Source organism: Salvelinus namaycush, chromosome 1, assembly GCF_016432855.1.
Source record: "Salvelinus namaycush isolate Seneca chromosome 1, SaNama_1.0, whole genome shotgun sequence".
NCBI classification, from domain to species: Eukaryota; Metazoa; Chordata; class Actinopteri; order Salmoniformes; family Salmonidae; genus Salvelinus; species Salvelinus namaycush.
Genome location: NC_052307.1, coordinates 47581171 through 47604894, shown reverse-complemented (window position 1 = coordinate 47604894; position 23724 = coordinate 47581171). Strand labels below are relative to the sequence as shown.

Below are 23724 nucleotides of genomic sequence, written 5' to 3'. Positions count from 1 at the left end.
AGACCCCGTGGTGGACAGAGTTGTCATAGTGGGGGAGAAAAAAGAGCCGGTTTGCTTTATAGATTGCTGTTAGGTCAACAAAACTTTGGCAGCATTGATTAACTTGACAGTGAATACACCAGTACATTTATCACTAATGGCTGTGCTGTAGAAAATCTAATAAGAGGCGAACAATCCCCTGTGGAGCTGTAACAGGTTCAGTGTGGCCAGCAGAGCGTGTGCTGGAAATATCTGTCTCCCTCGACGCCTGTGTTGTGTGTCAGACAGGCAAGATCACAGCGATGATGCCCCCAAACACACGCATCATCTCGTCATGCCGCTCACTCGCTTGTTTCTTTACTAAACCCCCTCCACTGTAACCCTGCAGGGATTAAAGCACCACCAGACAGACAGCAGAATGGTGCCACTGGCCCATGGAACTGCTAAAGCAAAGGTGAGATAGAGAAGTTCATTCCAAAGAGGACGATTTTTTGTTTTTTGTAATACCTAAACATTACCACTCTGCTCTTTGTCTGTAGCGTATCTCTATGAAATGCAATACATCTTGATCTTCTCCACGTTGGTCTACATTGTTTGCAGGTTTAAGGCATGTTCGGAATGACAAAACATTTTCAACATTTGGAGGAGAGTTGAGCATAATTTGCATCTCCGGCTATAAAACACCCTGACCGTATGTCAGAGTTTAGTGGTCGGGGGAATCGATTTGCCATCACCTGGGCGTCAGGTTTGCTCTTGGATTAAATTCCCCCCCCCCCTCCGTTTTGCATAATGTATTGATCGGGCGCGGTAAACGAGCATCAAGCATGCGGCCAGAGGATGAATTGTTTACTCGCATAAAAATAACCTTTCAATAGGGGAAGATGCATGGCGTGGACCTCTGGTGGCATTCTGCTGCCCCAAGCAGATGGCATTCAGCTGTTATTGATCTGAGGCCTGCAGGCGAGTGGGGGGCAGGCTGGGCTGGGCGGGCACCAATACTGGGCCCCTCCATCCCCACTGATATCCTCCCATAGGCTACAGCCAGCTAAACAAAGGGAAACAACAGGGGGAAGTTCACTATTTCGCACTAAGTTTTCATTAGAAAAACGATATACGTGGCCAGGAAGAGACAGGTGTGTGAAATCACAATTACTTTGGCCTGCCTTCCTCCTTCCCCATTGACATTGGGTACCAGAGGGCCATCACACACAGCCCACAGCGGAAATTAAAATGTTGCCATGATAATATCACCATGGAACTACGCAACGCAACCTCTAAGGCAAACTGAAAGAGTTGTCATAACTGAGTGTGTTGCCGTTTTAATTACGGAGTTTGTTGCGGTCTGTTTACTAACCTCGACGGTTAAGTTTAGGCATTCATTCAGAGTGATTGAACCCGTGATGTTCAGAGCCATAACTTGCAGTTTATGGTTAGGGGCTACACGAGCCCCTCCCCAGGTTCAGCCCATGTTTACCAACCTCGACGGTTAAGTTTAGGCATTCATTCAGAGTAGTTGTTAAAGTTTGGATTAAGTTTCGGCACTAGGGTTAAGTTTAGGCATTAAATCAGAGTGATTGAACCCGTGATGTTCAGAGCCATAACTTGCAGTTTATGGTTAGGGGCTACGCGAGCCCCTCCCCAGGTTTAGCTCATCCCTAGGTTAGGGGCTACTGTACGCGAGTTACGGCTCCGAACATCGCGGGTTCAATCCTGGTGCTAGGCACTTTCTTTTTTCTGTTTTAACCCTAACCCAAACTTTAGCCTGAACCTTCACAGTTTTAGCCCATCCTCACCCCCATCCCCAGCTCCATAGCTCGTCACGAGCCTACTAGATGGTAACTTCACCTTTTACCATTCTAATAATGCCTGGACAGTGCATAATCCACTGGAGTTTGAGCTGAGACTAACCACTATAGTGGAATATTAGCTAAGGTTTTAAAATGCTACAAAAATAAATTGCATATGTAATCCATCAGTTATGACAGATTTTTCTGATAGTTGTACAATATTTTAATCCAGTCGATGAAATATGGACCTATTCCAAAGTGGTCTCCTTCACTAATGTAATATCAAATACATACTAAACTATGAACATACAGTATGTATTGTTTCAATTAAATCTGAATATTGACCAGCTTCCATTGGCAATCTGGGGGCAAAAGCAGTGTAAATGGAAATTATCCTCTAATGATATGGCTGTAATGAGGCCTTGATGCTCAGATAAGTTGGACACGGTGGAGTATCCATTGTCTCTCGGCTGAGTGGGCTTCCAGGGTTGAGAGAGAGCTCACCCGCAGCCCTCTGTGTCTCATCGTCACTCCTCTCCCAGCCCTTCGCTTCTCCCTGCACTCCCCTCCTTGCCTTCCCAGTTAATTAGTTTCAGAGGGAGCGGAGGGCTCCTTACTCCAAGCACAGGCCACACAGTGTATGACTGCAGAGAAGAAACATTAGTGAGACAAATACTGCCGGAAAATAGCAGCAGCACCATTCTGGTGAGGATGCAGAGAATATTCTCAGTCCTAGTAGTTGGCTGTTATAAACTGGTTGTTTCAGTGTGTTCAACAAATGTTGTTGTATTAAAACCTTTTTAGAACCTTATACGTCTCTGGTTAGGACCAAAATAAAATATAGCAGGAGTTAATTTGGTCTGAAAAAAATGCCCTATGTGTAACGGCATTCCTCCTCCTCTTCATACGAAGAGGAGGAGTAGTGATTCGACCAACATGCAGCGGGTTGTGAATACATAATGAATTTAATAAAGCAAACGACGAGACACGAAAACAAACACTTGGAAAGATTACAAAATAACAAAAACGAATGTAGACTGACCTAAACCATGAGAACTTACATATAACACGAAGCACGTAGGAACAGGTACAGACTATAACAAACGAACGAACAAACGCTACAGTCCCGTGTGGTGCGCAGACACAGACACGGACGACAATCACCCACAAACAAACAGTGAGAACAACCTACCTTAATATGACTCTCAATCAGAGGAAACGTCAAACACCTGCCTCTAATTGAGAGCCATACCAGGCAACCCAAAACCAACATAGAAACAGAAAATATAGACTGCCCACCCAAAACTCACGCCCTGACCAATAAACACATACCAAACAACAGAAAACAGGTCAGGAACGTGACACTATGTACTCCATATAAGATTATGCAGAAGCTGTTCATAATTTATTCACCTTTAATAGTAATATAATTGCTGTGGATACTTTAGATGTTATGAATGCTTTGCTGTTGTTTTATTTGTGCACGGTTATCAGTGATCTGTTACGCACTGAGATAGTTTACACATGCACTGTACCCACAGGTTATCAGTGAAGTGGTGAGTGGTGGTGTGGAGAAGAGAACCTCTACTCTCTCAATGCTTTCAAGTGGAAAGCACTTACAGCTCAGTATCTCCTGATTTATTAAGCAGCTTTTCTTTTCTGCATTCTGAGCCTGGAATCCAGCTTATGATAAATGTGGCGCGATGCATAAATTTAACACAATGGCTCCCGCGCCAACCTTTCGTCTTAATGATTAAACATTGCAGTGATCGTCCGCCTAACTTTTTTCCTCCATCTTCCTCTATAAACTCAGTTTTTTCCAAAAGATATTCAAGTTTTTAGTAAACAGGAAGAATTTTTCAAATACATATTTTTGTTTGTTCATGTATTCCCATCCATTGGAGAGTGGGGGGAAAAGGCTGTGGGTATTTGTTCTGTCTGGCAGCTGGCAAAAAAGCCCTATTACATGGAGGTGTGATCTGGAGCTGCTGTGAAGAATCCTCTATTCATTTCTAAATAGCTCCTCAGGGCATGGTGGCCCTGAAGTCTGTGCAGTGTGGCCTGTTTGGCATTGTACACAGTCATAATCTCAGAAGGTTAGTGGCTCTCTCGTCCCAAGATGTGAGTGCGCTCTTCCGTTACTGCGGTAATTGGCTGATGAGGAAGCCCAAGTTGAAAAGGGAGTGTCAGTGTTCGATTTCCCCGAGAGCCTAAGTGAGGATATGTCACCATTTATGCTGCTTTCTGTGACACTGCTCCTAGGCAGAAACTCAGGGGAAATCATTAGGCTGTTTATACCTCTCCCCTGTCGAGTTCGCTTGCCTTTGATATTTTCACAATGTTTTCCACCGAGTGATGGTACCTCGCTGGGGTCAAGAGAGAACAAGTCCCTTTTGTAAATTTGTGACCAAATTTTAACTGTGGAAAGAGAAAAATCCAGACAATTGGTGAACATGGTGGTAAGGTGCTGAGAGAACCTGAGAGGCTGTCAATGCCGTCCACCTGGTGTCCTACTCACAATTTAAAGAGATGGAAACTTAATGATTTTTTGTGTATGTTCCCCCACATTCTCAGTGTGAACTGAAAGCTAATGGAAACGGGGCTGAAATGCTTATACTCACAGGGTTTTAAACACTTTTTAACCACAAAGTATGTTTTCAAATCAATATATGTTGAAGTGATAGTTCAACGATACATTTGCATAATCTTAAAAACACATAGAAAGTAGTCCATGTATGAACCAGGAGAGTTAGTGAGCCATTATTTAGGTTTGATAACTTAGCATTGCAGAACAATGGGAGTGGTAGAGCGGATACAAAAGTGGACAAAATGATGGCTCTGGAATCACCAGAAAGGTGTTTTGAATCTTGACAAAATATTTTCCCAGGCTTGGGACAACGACCTGCAATTTTGCTTAATTTAATTGCGCAAAGTGTACTTACTGATGCTTATAGCTCTGCCACAGTAACTCTTCATACTATCTGATAGTGCTGTCAAAAGGCTGTCAGAAGTGTCAATATGATAATACAGAGCATAATTGTAGCCTGGTGGACTAGGAGCGGTTGGTGATAATTGTCAGTGTATAACAGGGTGAGACACTGTCATTACTAAGAAGTCAATATGGCTGACACTGAGAAGAGATCTGTAAATGATTTCACTGTCAGAAATCAGTAGAGGGACATAAAAAAAAGCTTTTCAATAGCCCACTCTCAGTGAGTTTATTCAATGCTTGACAACGCAGTGAAATGAAACCTAGCCATGAGGGCCTTTCACAGGAACTCTATGTCACTGTTATACAGAAGGGACATGTTAGTGAAAACTAATGTGTATAGTATATGAGTATGGTTGTATTGCCTTGTATAAGCTTTACGAGAATGAAGACTGTGGAATATGATAGTGATTATCTGGCCCCGGCATAATCTTATAATAGACACATTCATACTGTACATTTCTCTGCTTTACAGTATAGCCTACAAAACCAGTTGTGTTTTTAATTCTGTGGTATGTGAAATCCACACATTAACAATATAATCAGATATCACTATTTGGTTTCATTTGAGCAGGGGGGTGAACATTTCACATGAGAGTATACAGTACTGTATTTCTAACTATCTTGATTAAAAGATACAAAGTAGATCTGTATAATTGATAGGCCATGTATTTGCGGGCAGAAAGTTGCACTGGTCTGTATGGTTTTATGGTTCTATCAGGCTTTCATTCTGCGATGCTGATTTGTCTGCGCTTGACCTTTCTAGCGTACTGTCCCATCATCCTGCACTGAGGGTCCTGTGGGAGCACTGCATGCTGCCCAGTATTGTTGCTAATGAAGCCTGTCATCCCTTCACAGCCTCTCCAAGCCCTGCAATGGACAGAGAGCCAACTTTTAGCCCATCTCCCATTGATCCTCTCATATATTCCCAACCAGCTCTGGACTGCTCTTACCCAGTTACCGAATTGGACCATTTTCCACTCTTGTGGACACGCTGCATGGTCAGACCTCTCATTACATGCCCAACCACTGAGATATGGTTCAGACTACAGATACACTACACACATCATGTATATGACTACCTGGAATGAAGTACAGAAAAATACATTAGAACAGTTTTCAATGTGGATGCACTGTTGTGTTGAGGCCATTGTATACAGGTATAAGTCATTGCATATGAAGATACCATGCGTTCAGGAATGGTAACTTTTCATTTCAGCTGGAGTGGAAAGATGGAGGCAGATGGAGAATACAGACTTTGTGTGTGTGTGTGTGTGTGTGTGTGTGTGTGTGTGTGTGTGTGTGTGTGTGCGTGCGTGCGTGCGTGCGTGCGTGCGTGCGTGCGTGCGTGCGTGCGTGCGTGCGTGCGTGCGTTCCATGGTGTTCTCATGAGATGTATCCTCTTGCTCTGACCTTTGTGTCCATGGCTGTTTTCTTCCTCTAGCCCTGGCAGTGTGGAGACATGGGAGTGAAGAAAACATATCACACTGTGTTCTCATTAGTTCACAGTGTTGTCAACTTACGCAAATCACCTGTCAACCCCAACACTTGCACTTGACCATTCATTTCAAATGTCTGGGTTTTCTACTGGCCCCCCGGAATTTATTATTTCATACATACCATATTTAGCCCATGAATGGATTTGTCCCCTAGCGACTCATTGATATACTGCAGTATTTCTTCAAGGCAGAACAACCCATTCCCATTGTATTCATTGATGATCAGTAATTATCTTGAGTTTGGAAAAATACCAATGCAAACAAACACTAGAACAAATACTAAAACCACTTGAGACAGGTCCATAGAGAAGAAAAGAACAACCCGTACAAATACAGAATTCTAACAATAGCATTTTATTGTAGAAAATGCCCTTGCTGACACTTTCCTTTACTATTACTGCATTGCAAATAATTCATGATATAATATGATTGGATGGACTGTTTCTGATACATATATGAATTCCATGCAAACAGAAATGAGTCATTAGGACGTCCCCGGAACATCTCGAAATGGTCGCCTAAAGTCGACATGACATTGTGCCATTGTTCTATGTACATTTTGTCTAGTTCCCAGGTTGTTCCCGGGACATCCCCAGGGACAGTTTTAAGATGTTTTCGGAATGGTGTGTCATGGTCCTGTAGAGGTTTTATCTAGTTCTTGGTTTGTTAAAGGGATATCCCGAAGGACAATTTTAGGACGTTCTCAGGACGTTGTGTCATGGTCTTGTGAAGGTTTTTGTCTAGGTTCCGGTTTGTTTCCGGGGACTTCCCCAAGGATGTTTATAGGACGTTCTTAGAACGATCTGTCATGGTCCCCTGGAAGTTTTTGTCGAGTACACGCTTAGAAAAAAGGATTCCAAAAGGGTTTTTCAACTGTAGAAGAACCCTTTTTGGTTCCAGGTAGAACCCTCTGTGGAAAGGGTTCTATATGGAACCCAAAAGGGTTATACCTGGAACCAAAAACATTCTACCTGGAACAAAAAATTGTTCTTCAAAGGGTTCTCCTATGTGGACTGACTAAGCCTTTTAGGTTCCTTTTTTTCTAAGAGTGTACGCGGTTTGTTCCAGGGTGGCGTTTATAGGACGCTCTTGGAATGTTCTGTGATTGTCTCCTGGATGTTTTTGTTTAGTACCCGGTTTGTTCCGGGACACCCCCAAGGATGTTTATAGGATGCTCTTAGAACGTTCTGTCATAGTCCCTGGAGGTTTTGTTCCGGGAACGTCACCTGATGGTTGCAAAGAAACGTTCTACCCCCCAAAAAGCTATACCCCTTGTTACTGTTGCCGAGGCCATCAAGATACACTCAAGAAAAACAATTGTATTTTTCATAGTGATTCAGGAGTAACATTGAAACAGAATAAAATGTGTCACCAACATTAGACCACTATATGGAAAACTCTGTAAATAAGTAAATGAAATCAATGATGAAGAGAATAGTCACATTAATTTATAACTAAAATAGAAGTGCAGATGGCACTATTTTGCTTAGTGCAGAGATGTGTTATACAGTGCATTCGGAAAGTATTCAGACTTTTTCTACTTTTTGTTACATTACAGCTTTATTCGAAAATTGATTTTTTTTAATACTCATCAATCTACACACAATACCCCATGATGACAAAACGAAAACAGTTTTTAAGAATGTTTTTGCTAATTTATTAAAAATAAAAAACAGAAATACCTTATTTACATAAGTATTCAAACCCTTTACTATGACACTCAAAATTGAGCTCAGATGCATCCTGTTTCCATTGATGATCCTTGAGATGTTTCTACAATTGATTGGAGTCCACCTGTGGTAAATTCAATTGATTGGATATGATTTGGAAAGGCACACACCTGTCTATATAAGGTCCCACAGTTGACAGTGAATGTCAGAGCAAAAACCAAGCCATGAGGTCGAAGGAATTGTCCATAAACCCCCGAGACAGGATTGTGTCGAGGCACAGATCTGGGGAAGGGTACCAAAAAATGTATGTTAGCATTGAAGGTCCCCAAGAACAGTGGCCTCCATCATTCTTAAATGGAAGAAGTTTGGAACCACCAAGAATCTTCCTAGAGCTGGCCACCTGGCCAAACTGAGCAACTGGGAGAGAAGAGCCTTGGTCAGGGAGGTGGCCAGAAACCCGATGGTCACTCTGACAGAGCTCCAGAGTTCCTCTGTATAGATGTGAGAACTTTCCAGAAGGACAACCATCTCTGCAGCAATCAGGCCTTTATGGTAAAGTGGCCAGACGGAAGACACTCCTCAGTAAAAGGCACATTGGAGTTTGCCAAAAGCCACCTAAAGGACTCTCAAACCGTGAGAAACAAGATTCTCTGGTCTGATGAAACCAAGATTGAACTCTTTGGCCTGAATGCCAAGCGTCACGTCTGGAGGAAACCTGGCACCATCCCTACGGTGAAGCATGATGGTGGCAGCATCATGATATTGGGATGTTTTTCAGCGGCTGGGACTGGGAGACTAGTCAGGATTGAGGGAGAGATGAATGGAGCAAAGTACAGAGAGATGAATGATGAAAACCTGCTCCAGAGCGCTCAGGACCTCAGACTGGGGTGACGGTTCACCTTCCAACAGGACAACGACCCTAAGCACACAGCCAAGACAATGCAGGAGTGACTTTGAGACATGTCCTTGAGTGGCCCAGCCAGAGCCTGGATTTGAACCCTGTTTTTTTTGTCATTATAGGGTATTGTGTGTAGATTGTTGAGACATTAAAAAATATATATTTTTAGAATAAGGCTGTAACGTAACCAAATGTGGAAAAAGTCAAGGGGTCTGAATACTTTCCGAATGCACTGTAGGTAATGCACGTGTAGGTGACTTCTGAGAATGCTACAGACTTTGTGGCGCAGCAGAAAGATCAGCGTAACCCAAATCCAGAGGTTGTGATTTCATATCCCAGGGTGGTCACATTGAAAGGTCAGTACTAAGTGATTATGTCAAATGTAATCATATTGTCTTTGATTAAAGATTTGTACACTATTTTAGCTAAAAAGCCTACCACTTATCTTAAAAGCCCCATAACATTTCATTACTTTACTTATAATGGTTTGGGACATCTGGGACCATCATGTGACGTCCTGACAACTGGCAAAACAAATGTTTTGAGAACATCTTACAAATGTCCTAACATGGTCCTCAATGACTTCCTGTTAATGTAACATGTGTGATATGAACCCTGGTCCACCTTGTGAGAAACCAACATCTTAACCAATAGACCAAGAGGAAATTCCCTTTTGGTATGAGGGCCGACACTGATTTTGAAGTCACAAGTGGGGTTACCCATCACATGACCTTGAGCAACCATGAGTAACTCATGTCCGCTACAATAACTTACAGGGAACTACACATAGGTCCACCAGAGAACGTTCCCTTGGGACCATCACGCGGTGTACTGCCCTGCTAACAAAAATGTGCCGTTAAGACATCCTCGGAATGTCATGAAAAGTGGTCAGGATGTTGTGTCATGGTGTCCTGGAGGTTCCCGGTTTGCTCCAGGGACATCTTTGAGGAAGTTTTTTTAGAATGTTATTTGGTTGTTGTGTCATGGTCCCCTGGCGGTTCTTGTCTAGTTCCCGTTTTGTTCCAGGGACAAAGGATGTCCTCTTATGGTCCTGAGGTTTTAATGTTCCTAGAACATTCTCTGAACGTCAGTGGGATACCGTCTCACTGAACCCTCAAAGGGACCTAATAGGAACATTTCCTAATGCAATTGTGCACAATAATTTTTTATATTCAAAATTTTGCAGCCTGCTAACTATTACATCTTCCTGATTAATCCTGAAAATTTGATTTCTCATAGAGAAAATAAAAATATTATGACCATAACAACGCAACATACTTTATTCACAAAGGGGACCTCATTAACACATTCAAATGCATTTAACGACATACAGCTGCTGTGATGACATTTGATGCATAGCATACAGTATGTGATAATGTGTGAAGTATTGCAGACACTGTTTATTTGTATCAACAATGTGAGAGAAAAAAGTTGTTTCAGCTTAGCATGACAAAGTGCTGAGTGGATAGTGCAAATGACATACTGATCATTTGACAATTAGTGTAGAACAAACAACAAATTACGCCCAACAGTTTTAACATATTCATTATAAATTACATCTTCTCATGAATTAAGTATTTATTTTGTTAATAGTTAGTATACCCATTAGAGAGCCACGGATATGCTCTAGTAATAAATAAACATAAACAACAACTGCATAAAATGTATCTAGTGAAAGTGTAGTGATAACCCTCCCAACCCTCCACAATAAATGGCTTTTTGACTTCAGTCTTCCCACTGTTGACAATGTACACGCGTGCGTGCGTGTGTGTGTGTGTGTGTTCATGTGTATGTATATGTGTGAGTGACAAATTATTTTCCAATGTCAGTGGCCACAAAAAAATGTCAAACTCTAAAAACAAATTGTTTGCCTCCACTTACCATAACCTCCAGCATCTTCCCAAACACCACGTGCTTCCCGTCCAGCCTAGGAGCCCTGGCCGCAGTGATAAAAATAACTAGGAGCCGTTGGTGTCTGGGCCCGTGTTGGCCATACTGGCCCAACTGCTCCCAGTTGCTTCAGCTTGAAGTTCTCATCAGCAAATTGGTTGCGTAAATGCTTCTACCTGTGGCAACAAATGAGGAAACAGCATTTAGGGACTGTGTAGGGACGGATGAAGAGCCTGGGACTGGAGACTATGGGTTCTGGTCAAACGTAGTGCACTATATAGGGAATAGGTGCCCTCTGGGATGGGCCCACTGAGAACTTTGGGGGAGTGTACGTAACCACCTTCTCTGCTTTGTTGATATACTATTCCCAACATTCACCATAAGATCAAATGTCTAAGACAGGTCAAATTCTATGTGATCTTTCTTACCTCCAATCCCATCTCCAGCTGGAAGTCAACGTTCAACATGAGATCAAATGTCTAAGACAGGTCAAACTCTATGTGATCTTTCTTACCTCCAGTCTTATCTCCAGCTGTGAAGTCACCGCCTTGGATCATGAAGTCCTTGATTGCCCGATGAAACTTACTTCCTTTGTAACCATATCCTTTCTGCAAAGACGATGATTTTGGAAATTCACATGACTGTATCACCTATCCATTTGCAAATGTGCAAGAGATATGCAGGTGTGTCAGAATATAGGCTACTTTAGATGCTATGTTCAGTCTACACTTTAAGAACAACATCATGTCAACAGTTAAAGGGGAAGTTCAGGATTTTACAACTTGTGTTAGATGGTTCCTCACACTGAAGGATAAACTGTAATCTATGGGCCAGGAGAAACTGTAATCCATGGTTCGGTTTTCTCTAAACAGCCATGATCATAGACCTATGATCTATGGATGGATAATTGGTATTCTGATGCTTTCCTGTCTTGTTTACTCACACCACAATAACAACTTTTACACGGACAGCGTACAGTGGCCTACCTCCCCTGTTGCAAGACCCACAAAGGTATTCACAATCAGTGGAAGAAGGTCTTCAAACAGGCCAATCACAATCCTGCCAAACTCATGGCCTGTCACAGTGACATCAAACAACACCTAAAATAGGGAAACAAACACAGGAACTAATTATATAACAAAATAATTGAATAGATTGAATGGGAGTAGAATGTAATATAATGATTTTCTTTTTCACATTAACTTCAGTAATTGATTAATATACAGTAGAGTTCTTTTGAAATGTAAAACAGAAGTGATCATATTTAATTATTGTGGTGATATATTGAGCTGTGAACTGAAGAAAACTATAAATTAGGCATACATACAATAGGTCCACATTTAATTTATACACTACTGGTAATGGATGATGAGTCATTACAAACATTTGAATGGCTGAGCTCTCTCATAAACATAAGCCTGAACTCAGGCTTTTTATAAAGTATATTTTCCTATATGGTGCATGCCAGGGGAATGAGTGTAGCTTATTATGTAGACGATATAAGCTACTAGTCTACAGTAGTCCTACTCCTCCATTCCAGCCTAGCCTATTTGAATAAGTTTATTACAAAAATAGGCTATTTTTAGATCCATCTCCAGTGAACTAATGCTAGCTCCTAAAATTGTACAAGATTATAACGACACAAGGTGAGACCCAGATGCAGACACAGGAGGCAGATGGTTTGAGCTCTGATATTTATTATACTCCAAGGGGTAGCCAAAAGGCAGGTCAGGGACAGGCAAGAGTTCATAGCCAGGGCAGAGTCCAAAAACTCTGATACCTCATGGAGTACTCAAAAGGGGAGAGTCCCGTGGCCCAACAGGGAAGAGTGTTCCGGGCATACTCCACCCAGACCAGTTGTCGGCTCCAGGTAGTGGGGTTGGTCGAGACGAGGCATCTTATAGTTGTTTCCAGGTCATGGTTTGCTCACTCCTACTGGCCGTTGGATTGTGTCACGTTCCTGACCTGTTTTCCCTTGTTTTTGTATGTGTTTAGTATGGTCAGGGCGTGAGTTGGGGTGGGCATTCTATGTTGTGTGTCTAGTTTGTCTGTTTCTGTGTTCAGCCTAATATGGTTCTCAATCAGAGGCACGTCATGCCCTCCAGTCATGAGCTGCCCTCCAGTCATGAGCTGCCCTCCAGTCATGAGCTGCCCTCCAGTCATGAGCTGCCTTCCAGTCATGAGCTGCCTTCCAGTCATGAGCTGCCTTCCAGTCATGAGCTGGCCTTCAGTCATGAGCTGGCCTTCAGTCATGAGCTGGCCTTCAGTCATGAGCTGCCTTCCAGTCATGAGCTGCCCTCCAGTCATGAGCTGCCCCTCAGCCCGGAGCTGCCATTAGTCCGGAGCTGCCCTTCAGTCCAGAGCTGCCTCTCTGTCCGGAGCTGCCTCTCTGTCCGGAGCTGCCCTTCAGTCCGGAGTTGCCTCTCTGTCCTGAGCTACCTCTCTGTCCTGAGCTACCTCTCTGTCCTGAGCTACCTCTCTGTCCTGAGCTACCTCTCTGTCCTGAGTTATCTCCTCTATTTAGGAGGGACCTTTGGGAAGGTTCCTAGACCAGGGTCGGGGGCGAGGGTCGCCACTCAAAGGACGCTAAGGAGGGGGACAAAGACAATGGTGGAGTGGTGTCCTCGTCCTGCGCCGGAGCCACCACCGCGGACAGATGCCCACCCAGACCCTCCCCTTGAGTTTTAGGGGTGCGCCCGGAGTTCGCACCTTGAGGGGGGGGGTTCTGTCACGTTCCTGACCTGTTTTCCCTTGTTTTTGTATGTGTTTAGTATGGTCAGGGCGTGAGTTGGGGTGGGCATTCTATGTTGTGTGTCTAGTTTGTCTGTTTCTGTGTTCAGCCTAATATGGTTCTCAATCAGAGGCAGCTGTCAATCGTTGTCCCTGATTGAGAATCATATATAGGTGGCTTGTTTTGTGTTGGGGATTGTGGGTGGTTGTTTCCTGTCTCTGTGTTTGTGTTCTGCACCAGATAGGACTGTCTCGGTTTTCACGTTTGTTGTTTTGTATTGTTGTAAGTGTTCACAGTTCGTTAAATTAAACATGTTGAACACTAACTGCGCTGCATTTTGGTCCTCTCCTTCATCCCAGGAAGAAAGCCGTTACAGATTGGGGATGGAATCCGGAGGACAGGCTGGCCGACGACCCAATAAGGGTGCAGAAAGCCTTTCTCGTCTCAGAAAGAACTGAGACGAGAACTGATGACCCTGGTCGGAGACCATGTCCACCGGGAGGCCGTGGATCCGGATCCGGACTAGGAAAAACCAGGAGCTAAGTGACAACCGCTGGTTGACTTGGCAAACAAGACGAACTGGCACAGACAGACAGAAAACACAGGTATAAATAAACAGGGGATAATGGGGAAGATGGGCGACACCTGGAGGAGGGTGGAGACAAGCACAAGGACAGGTGAAACAGATCAGGGAGTGACACAAGATATGTCGATAAATGTACCAAGACGTTCAACGTTAGAATGGGATAAATGCAATGTGCTGTTATTGCCCTATACACGTTATGAACTATGCCTAGTTAAATAAAGGTTTTTTAAATAATAAAAATGAAAATGTAGACTCTCGTTGACTCTTGTACCAGTATGTATTCAACACAGTAGCTGTTCGTTCATGAAGGCTTCCATCAAATTCCCTCTTGAGGCAGCCTGGGTTTGTGTGCGTAGATCTACGTGCATGCGTGCTCTTGGGTAGAGTCCGATTTTTTTGGGAGCAACATGCACCTTTTGTAACATGATACCCTCGCAGGCCCATGTGTTCCTAATCCTCCGAATATCAACATACACAAGGTGGCGATAGCAGAGATTTTCTTGTTGTTGTCTTCCCATTTGTGGTAAAAGCAAAGAAGAATCACATTTAAAACATCATCACCCCTGTTAGCTTATTTAAATGAAAACCAACTGCATATTTGAATAATGGCTACATGTAATGAAAGTTTAGGTTTGTTTTACATTATCTTGTGTGCCTGCCGGTTGCCTGCCAGTTGGCTGTAGGCTATGCCGCTAGCAGTTTGCTAGCTATCTGGCTAAAAACAGCAAGCAAGCTGGCCTTTTAGCTTCCCACGTGTGAAATAATCTGATTTCTAATTGAATCATATGGCCCGGCAAATATTCTTCACTTGCCAGTGTAACCTATAACACTATCCCAGTATAATATGCTACTTGAATGTATTCTCTCCCATATCAGCTAAAAATAGAATGCCATCATTTTTGCTCAGAGAAAAAGCACATGGCATGGGGCTGTTTTTAGGTAGTCAATCAGGTAGTTATTACTTCTAAACAAAATACATTTTGGGGGCATTCTAATAAGGCTACACTGTTGTTTGGTTTATTGTTTGAACAGTCACAGAGATTATATTTGGTTATCAATGGAAAATGTTACATTTACATTTTAGTCATTTGCATTTACAGTAGTTGAGTGCATACATTTTTTATAGGCTTCTTATTGAATGGCAAGCTAAACCAAGACAGCAATCTTGAAGTTGAGGTGATTTGGAAGTTGATTAGCTTCCCACATAGCCATGTGAAATAATCAGATACGAAATTCCCTTGCCCAGTGGGTATAGATCAGATCAAGGAACCAAGCAAGTTGAACTGCCTACACAACACTGCTACGCAATGAATGATATGGCGCGTTACAAACGTAATGTTGCACAGGAGTACTTCGAATGTCAGAAGACACTACAGGTAGCCGCCCCTTTTGTGACGAAAAACGACATTGCGACACTACGCTACTCGCCGTAGGGTCTAACTCCGTAGGCAGGGTATAAACAGCCCTAGAATGTAGACCAACATACTTCAGCTCAGTGAGAAATGGCGGAAAGATAGATGCGCAGGAGCGAGCGCTCTACAACCCGACAGTGCATCCTGTGTAATTTCGAGCATTGCAAAACCATCATTTTACGCATTATAAGGTGGAAGGCTATAATGGGCTTCAGCCATGGTCATTATCTCTAGGCTATTTATTACACATTAGTTATTTAGGCTATTGTTCATAGGTCTACCTGCTGATTAGGCCTAGAGATTTGTTGTAATGAAACGACTTGAAGAGAGCTATTTATAGTTTTCAGTTTGTCGTGTTCTTGGAGTTTTCAGATTGTCAATGCACTTGATTTCAATCTCTTCCTGTGGATTGAAGAATTTCAGCAGTGGCACATGCAGTGGAGATGGCTTTTTTTCAATCTCCAGTGCTGCTTGTTGTTCTGGGTGCTACTGCCATGCCATGTCCTTCCTGAAGAAGATTCTGAGTGGCTTCATCTGGGATATACTGGGTTAGGAAACGTGTCATGCCCAGTAGGCTCTGTAGATATTTTCTGTCTTCTATTGGGGGCATCTTTGTGATTGCTGACACCTTGCTTAAACCCCATCTGTGCTGGTGATGTGCCCCATGTATTTCACTTCACTCACCATGTACTGTATCTTGTCATCATTGAACTTCACATTCAGACGGATGGCTCTGTCCATTGCCTGCTGTAGAATGCGGTCATGCTCTTCTTTAAAAAACGATCTGAGTTAATCTGCTGAAATACCTCGCTGGCACTTTTTTTTGCCATAGGATAAGCGATTAAACTGTTACCTCCCCTATGGGTTATTGAATGTGCAGAGAGCGGCTGATTCCGCATCCAACTTGATTTGCCAATACACATCCTTCTCATCTAGAATAGTGAAGACCTTATTGCTTGTTGGTTTGCATTGCACATCCTCTGGCGTGGGTATGGAGAAGTGTTGATGCTGTATGGACGTAGTCAGGTCCTTAGGGTCCAAGCATACCCTAACAGAGACATCTTTCTTTTCAGTTATGACTAGACTGCTCACCCACGCTTTTGGTTTTGTTACTTTGCTGACCACACCCTTCTGCTCTTGGTTGTCCAATGTCTCTTTCAGCCTGTCAAGCACAGCATATGGGATTTTCCTACATCCATGAACAACGGGAGAGACTTTTGAATCAATGTAGATGTGGTGCTGGCCTGGAAACTCACATAGTCCTTTGAACACAGATGCGTAGCGCTTGCGGACTGCGGTGTGCAACTGTTTCAACTTTTCTGATGAGGTCAAGCTGTACACAGACCTCTCTGCCTAGTAGTCAGATGCAGCTGTAACATAGACCTTTAGCTTGTTTGTGCAGTGTGCACTTACAATGTCATTACGCCCTTTGGTTTTATGCAGGTGCCTCCATGGGATATGAATACAGTCTCAGTCTCTTTTAATTTGAATTACTTGGTACATTTTTCTGCTAACACTGTCTGTGATGCTAAACACAATTGTCTCCTTTAGTATTAGATCCTCAGTGTCTCTGAACTCACAGTTGCGTGCTCTCAGCCTCAGTTCGGTTATAAACTTGTCAATACCTGCTTTTCATTGAACTTGTGTTCCTAAAACGGATCTCTCCAACAGTATTCCTCCGTGGTGCACAATATTTTTCAAACGCTTGCTCACCTCTGCCATTTTCTTGTCCTGTGGATCAGCATATGGAATCTCCATCATGTTGTAGATCTCCATCGCATCCTCGCCGATGCAGTGTAGAAAAACTGCTATTTTCCACCGGCTTGTCATTTAGCCCACTGGCTATGTAATACAGGTTCAGCCTTGCTCCCATTTCCACCAATTTTTGGTTATGTAAATGACTGCATTGCTGCTCATCCCAAGCTCATATCAAAGTATTTATGTTTCACTCACGTCCATTAGCGTCACTAGTCTGCTGGCAAAGTCCACATTCTCACTCATGCAGCTAGCTACTGGAATTTTTTTCTCCCTCCATTTTTGATTGAAGATAATGTCCAATTACATCCACTCTTCTGACACTTCTGACCCCCCGGAGAATAAATCACTTTCTCCCGGGTAACCCGCTATTTCCCGCCAAAACCAGAAGTGTCCTTCAAAAGCATTATAAAGCATATAAATGGGCCTATGTCTGGATTTGATTAGAGCTTTGATCGAAAATTCAAGCCTGATTCTTCCTAAGCCTGATGAGCCATACATTAAATACCTTTAATGAGCCCAAGCCCAAACAAGACCAAATGATTGTGCTGTTATCGAATACATGTAAGATACAGGCTACTGCACATGACCCACGACAGGAAAACATAAAAGCCAATAGATGTAGCTAGCTACACTTGAAGTCGGAAGTTTACATACACTTAGGTTAGAGTCATTAAAACTAGTTTTTCAACCACTACACAAATTTCTTGTTAACAAACTATAGTTTTGGCAAGTCAGTAAGGACATCTACTTTGTGCATGACACAAGTAATTTTTCCAACAATTGTTTACAGACAGATTATTTCACTTATAATTCACTGTATCACAATTCCAGTGGTTCAGAAGTTTACATACACTAAGTTGACTGTGCCTTTAAACAGCTTGGAAAATTCCAGATACTGATGTCATGGCTTTAGAAGCTTCTGATAGGCTAATTGACATAATTTGAGTCAATTGGAGGTGTACCTTTGGATGTATTTCAAGGCCTACCTTCAAACTCAGTGCCTCTTTGCTTGACATCATGGGAAAATCAAAAGAAATCAGCCAAGACCTCAGAAAAAAAATGGTAGACCTCCACAAGTCTGGTTCATCCTTGGTAGAAATTTCCAAATGCCTGAAGGTACCACGTTCATCTGTACAAACAATAGTACACAAGTATAAACACCATAGGACCATGTAGCCGTCATAGCGCTCAGGAAGGAGACGTGTTCTGTCTCCTAGAGATGAACGTACTTTGGTGCGAAAAGTGCAAATCAATCCCAGAACAACAGCAAAGGACCTTGTGAAGATGTTGGAGGAAACAGGTATATATATCAACAGTAAAACGAGTCCTATTTCAATCAAATTTATTTATATAGCCCTTCTTACATCAGCTGATATCTCAAAGTGCTGTACAGACACCCAGCATAAAACCCCAAACAGCAAGCAATGCAGGTGTAGAAGCACGGTGGCTAGGAAAAACTCCCTAGAAAGGCCAAAACCTATGAAGAAACCTAGAGAGGAACCAGGCTATGAGGGGTGGCCAGTCCTATATCGACATAACCTGAAAGGCTGCTCAGGAAGGGAGAAGCCACTGCTCCAAAACCACCATAAAAAAGTCAGACTACGGTTTGCAACTGCACATGTGGACAAAGATCGTATTTTTTGGAGAATTGTCCTCTGGTCTTATGAAACAAAAATAGAACTGTTTGGCCATAATGACCATTGTTATATTTGGAGGAAAACGGGGGAGGCTTGCAAGCCGAAGGACACCATCCCAACCGTGAAGCACGGGGGTGGCAGCATCATGTTGTGGGGGTGCTTTGCTGCAGGAGGGACTGGTGCACTTCACAAAATAGATGGCATCATGAGGCAGGAAAATTATGTGGATTTATTGAAGCAACATCTCAAGACATCAGTCAGGAAGTTAAAGCTTGGTCGCAAATGGGTCTTCCAAATGGACAATGACCCCAAGCATACTTCCAAAGTTGTGGCAAAATGGCTTAAGGACAACGAAGTCAAGGTATTGGAGTGGCCATCACAAAGCCCTGACCTCAATCTTATAGAAAATTTGGGGGCAGAACTGAAAAAGTGTGTGCGAGCAAGGAGGCCTACAAACCTGACTCGGTTACACCAGCTCTGTCAGGAGAAATTGGCCAAAATTCACCCAACTTATTGTGGGAAGCTTGTGGAAGGCTACCCAAAACGTTTGACCCAAGTTAAACAATTTAAAGGCAACGCTACCAAATACCAATTGTGTGTATGTAAACTTCTAACCCACTGGGAATGTGATGAAAGAAATAAAAGATGAAATAAATCATTTTCTCTACTATTATTCTGACATTTAACATTTCACACACATTTTAAAATAGAATCAGGCCTATTTGTATAATTAGTAGGCTGATGCATATATATCTTTCATACTATTTCCCCTAATGTTATTAGCCTACCTCCTCTTTCTCTTTCTATTGTTGCTTAATTCGTTCCTTGCTTTCAACAGTTAAATTAAATACGTTTTGTTGTTCTTATCTTCATAATTTTAATGACATTCTTGAATAATATTGGACTGGAAATAGATGCAGAAGGCTTTACCATCTCTTTTACGAAGATTGAATGGTTATGGGTCTGATGAAATAGGCCTAATTGCAATAGCTTACCGCCATTGCATGTTCACTCTTCTTTCAAACTACCTGCAAGTTCTATTGGCTGCATTATTTAACATTTAGCAAGCTAGAGCTTGTGTCCCTCCTCCCATAGGCTATTGGTATAAGATATGGTATAAAAGTAATATCCAGAAGCTATTCTAGTCTAGCTTTTCCTGCATGGGACTCCAAGAGCGAAGGAGCATTTTTTAAGGAGATAGGCCAGAAGAGCACTGGTGCAGTGCGTATTATTCAAGAGACAGAGGCTGCAAGTTAGAAGCTTACTATACATAACCAACCCTTCATGAATTAGCTAAATATAAGGTTAATACTGCATTTAATGTATTACCTGAAAGAGGTAGACTAGGACATCTAGGGCTATATCAATCTAGAACCGGATTATCTACACTGAACAAAACAAATCAAATCAACATGCAATAATTTAAACTGTTTTACTGCGTTGCAGTTCGTATAAGGAAATCGGTCAATTAGAAATAAATTCAGTAGGCCATAATCTATGGGTTTCACATGGCTGGGCAGGTGCGCACGAGGTGCGTTCCCAGTGCGCACGCATAGTCCGGTGCGCTACATCGCAGCTCCTCGAATCGGCCGGGCTAGAGTGGGCATCGAGCCAGGAGGGATGATGCCGGCTCAGCGCAGTCGCCCTCCTGTCCGGGGCCCGCTGCTAGGGTCCCCAGTCTGGGGTCGGTGGCGAGGGTCCCCGCTCTAGAGGCGCCACCTAAGTGGGCCAAGCCAGAGGTGGAGCGGGGTCTACGTCCCGCACCAGAGCCGCCACCGCGGTGAAATGCCCACCCAGACCCTCCCCTATAGGTTCAGGTTTTGCGGCCAGAGTCCGCACCTTTGGGGGGGGGGGGGGGGGGGGGGTACTGTCACGCCCTGACCTTAGAGATCCTTTTTATGTCTCTATTTTGGTTGGTCAGGGCGTGAGTTGGGGTGGGCATTCTATGTTTTGTTCTGTGTGTTGTATTTCTATGTGTTTGTTCTGGTATGGTTCCCAATCAGAGGCAGCTGTCAATCGTTGTCTCTGATTGAGAACCATACTTAGGTAGCCTGTTCCGACCTGTGTTTGTGGGTAGTTGTTTTCTGTTTTGTGTATTGCACCTTGCAGAACTGTTCGTTTGTCGTTTTGTTGTTTTTTTGTTAAAGTATTCGTATTTATTAAAAGTATTATGAATACTTACCACGCTGCACCTTGGTCTTCTCCTTCTCCCGACAACAGCCGTTACACTGGGGAGCCAGGCCCAGCCAATCAAAATAAGTTTTTCCCCATAGAAAGGCTTTATTACAGACCTAAATACTCCTCCGTTTCATCAGCTGTCCGGGTGACTGGTCTCAGACGATCCCGCAGATGTAGAAGCTGGATATGGAGGTCCTGGCATGGCGTGGTTACACGTGGTCTGCGGTTGTAAGGCCAGTTAGACATACTGCCAAATTCTCTGAAACAATGTTGGAGGCGGCTTATGGTAGAGTTATTAACATTTAGTTCTCTGGCAACAGCTCTGGGGGACATTCCTGCAGTCAGCATATCAATTGCACGCTCCCTCAAAACTTGAGACATCTGTGACATTGTGTTGTGTGACAAAACTGAACATTTCAGAGTGGCATTTTATTGTCCCCAGCACAAGGTGCACCTGTGGACTGGTCATGCTGTTGAATCAGCTTCTTATGCCACACCTGTCAGGTGGCTGGATTATTTTGGGAAACGAGATATCCTCACTAACAGGGATGTAAACAAATTTGTGTTTACCATTTGAGGGAAATAAGCTTTTTGTGCGTTTGTAACATTTCTGGAATCTTTTATTTCAGCTCATGAAACATGGTACCAACACATGTTGTGTTTAAATTTTTGTTCAATATATATTTTTTGAGTTGATGGAAAGAGAGAAAGACTGCGAGAGAGTGCTCATGCGTGTACTGATTTAAAGCAAGGATATTGGAGTGATAGCCTGTTTTAAAACTCTGCAGCTGCAATAAAACATTTAAAAAATCTTTACAATAAAAAAAAAGGTAACCCCTGGAAGCCAGATGGAGATGGGTAAATTATATTATATTACCGTAGCATAGACTATGCTGCAGCAAATGCAGGCTACCTGCCACAAGAACAAAAGTTACCATGATGAGATGCTAGATCTACATGCATTGTGAACCATGCTCCATACTGAGATGGGCTGTCTGTCCCCACCCTGAACATTGATGATTTCTCATGCAGAGACCGTAGAGAAGCCAGATTTAGACATAGCATATCATTTAACAGGTCATATAAATAATGTATTATAATTTACCGGTTTCTCGCAGTTATTTATCCCAGAAAAGGGGAGTGGTTTTGGGCGGTAAATTCCGGTAAATCTGGTTCGTGCCATTCAACCCTAGTCTGGACCAGGCAACTACTGCGTCCTTTTGCAACTTTTGGGACATCACAATTGTTCTGCGGTTTGAGGTTACACATCCAATATCTGCAGCCCTTGAATTGAGACTATACTTATACTCTCATTGCCTTTGGCTATTGTTTATTTTCCTGTATACAAACAAATGGAGAGTTGCGATTTATGTCTGTGAAGAGACAGCGAATAGGCTACAGAATTCAGGACATGGGTAGGCTATTTAGGCTATTTGATATTGACAGAATACATGTGTTTATGCCCATGAAGACCAAAATGATCAAACTTCTTTGACCTAATCTCCAGTTCCATCTGAGATGGATTCAATAGGCCTAATCAAAATAGCCTACCTATATCGAAACGTGGAAATCCAAAAGCATGAATGAAGAAAATACTTCCTCCTACATTTCCCATGTTGAAAGTAATGCCTAGGGAAATATATAGCCTAGGCAACACCACCAATAAGAGCAAGCACTCAAATCGTGTATTGTGTCATGACTGCAGAGCTTGTTCATTGAAACAAATTAGCACTTTCAAGTATACAGTTTGTAAGAAATACTATAAATATGGGGAGGCTGTGGGCAATTGTAACACCTTGCATTTCTCCAATCGGAAACGAGATGATGACACAGTACATGCCCATTTAGGTTATCTCCCTGCTTGAAAAGTCACAGACAAGTATCTCACCATTTGCACGTTTAATTGACAATGTTTTTTTTTTGTGAAAGTCGTTTTTTCAACTGGCGGTATTGTTCTTATACTGCCTTGAGCATTAATGTCCAATAATTAAAAATAGCATAATTTTCATCCCTATATGTTGGCTATATAATTTAGTCGTCCTAAATATTAAGCAGCTACACATTTCTCAAAACACTTATAGGCCTGCTTGGGTGTCGAATAAGTTGAAATAAAGAGACTAACTCCCATCTGAATATACGTCCATATTAATGAATTATATACTCAGCAACCCGTGACCTTAGAGCCAAGATCAGGAGACACTTGGGGCATGGGGAGAGGTTGGTGAATTCTTTATCGGACTTCTGTCAAAGACAGCCGTCCATTTGTCTTGCATTCATCAGGCGAATTAATTAACAAGAAATGTAAACGTTTTAATTGAATGTCAAACAGAATACACTATGCAAATGAGAGCACAACAGTAGGCTATAGCCTGCTTTCAAATCAAGGTTACATAAATATATAAATAATATTTTCTATAGGCCTATGTCTAAATAATTAGCTTTTGTCATAGAACATGATTAATTTTGGCAGTTAATTTATTGATCCGGGCCCCTACTCCAATGTGCTTTACTTTAGGAAGCATTAATCAATGAATGAAAACACCAATGCTCTCCTTGTGTAGGCTACGCTTTGCTCTAGAAACGACGTTGCAGCTTAATTAAAAATCCAAGCATAGGACAATATCAATGATTTGGTCATGCTTATAGCAAACAACAACAACATGCCTACATAATAACCATTGAATAGGCGTATAACATGAGTTCATTATTA

At 42.6% G+C, this 23724-nt stretch overlaps 1 pseudogene; it reads right to left on the bottom strand.

The window, feature by feature from the left end:
* Positions 1 to 847: 847 nt before the first annotated feature.
* On the bottom strand, positions 848 to 16182 carry LOC120051934 (annotated as a pseudogene).
* Between the last annotated feature and the right edge of the window lie 7542 nt (positions 16183 to 23724).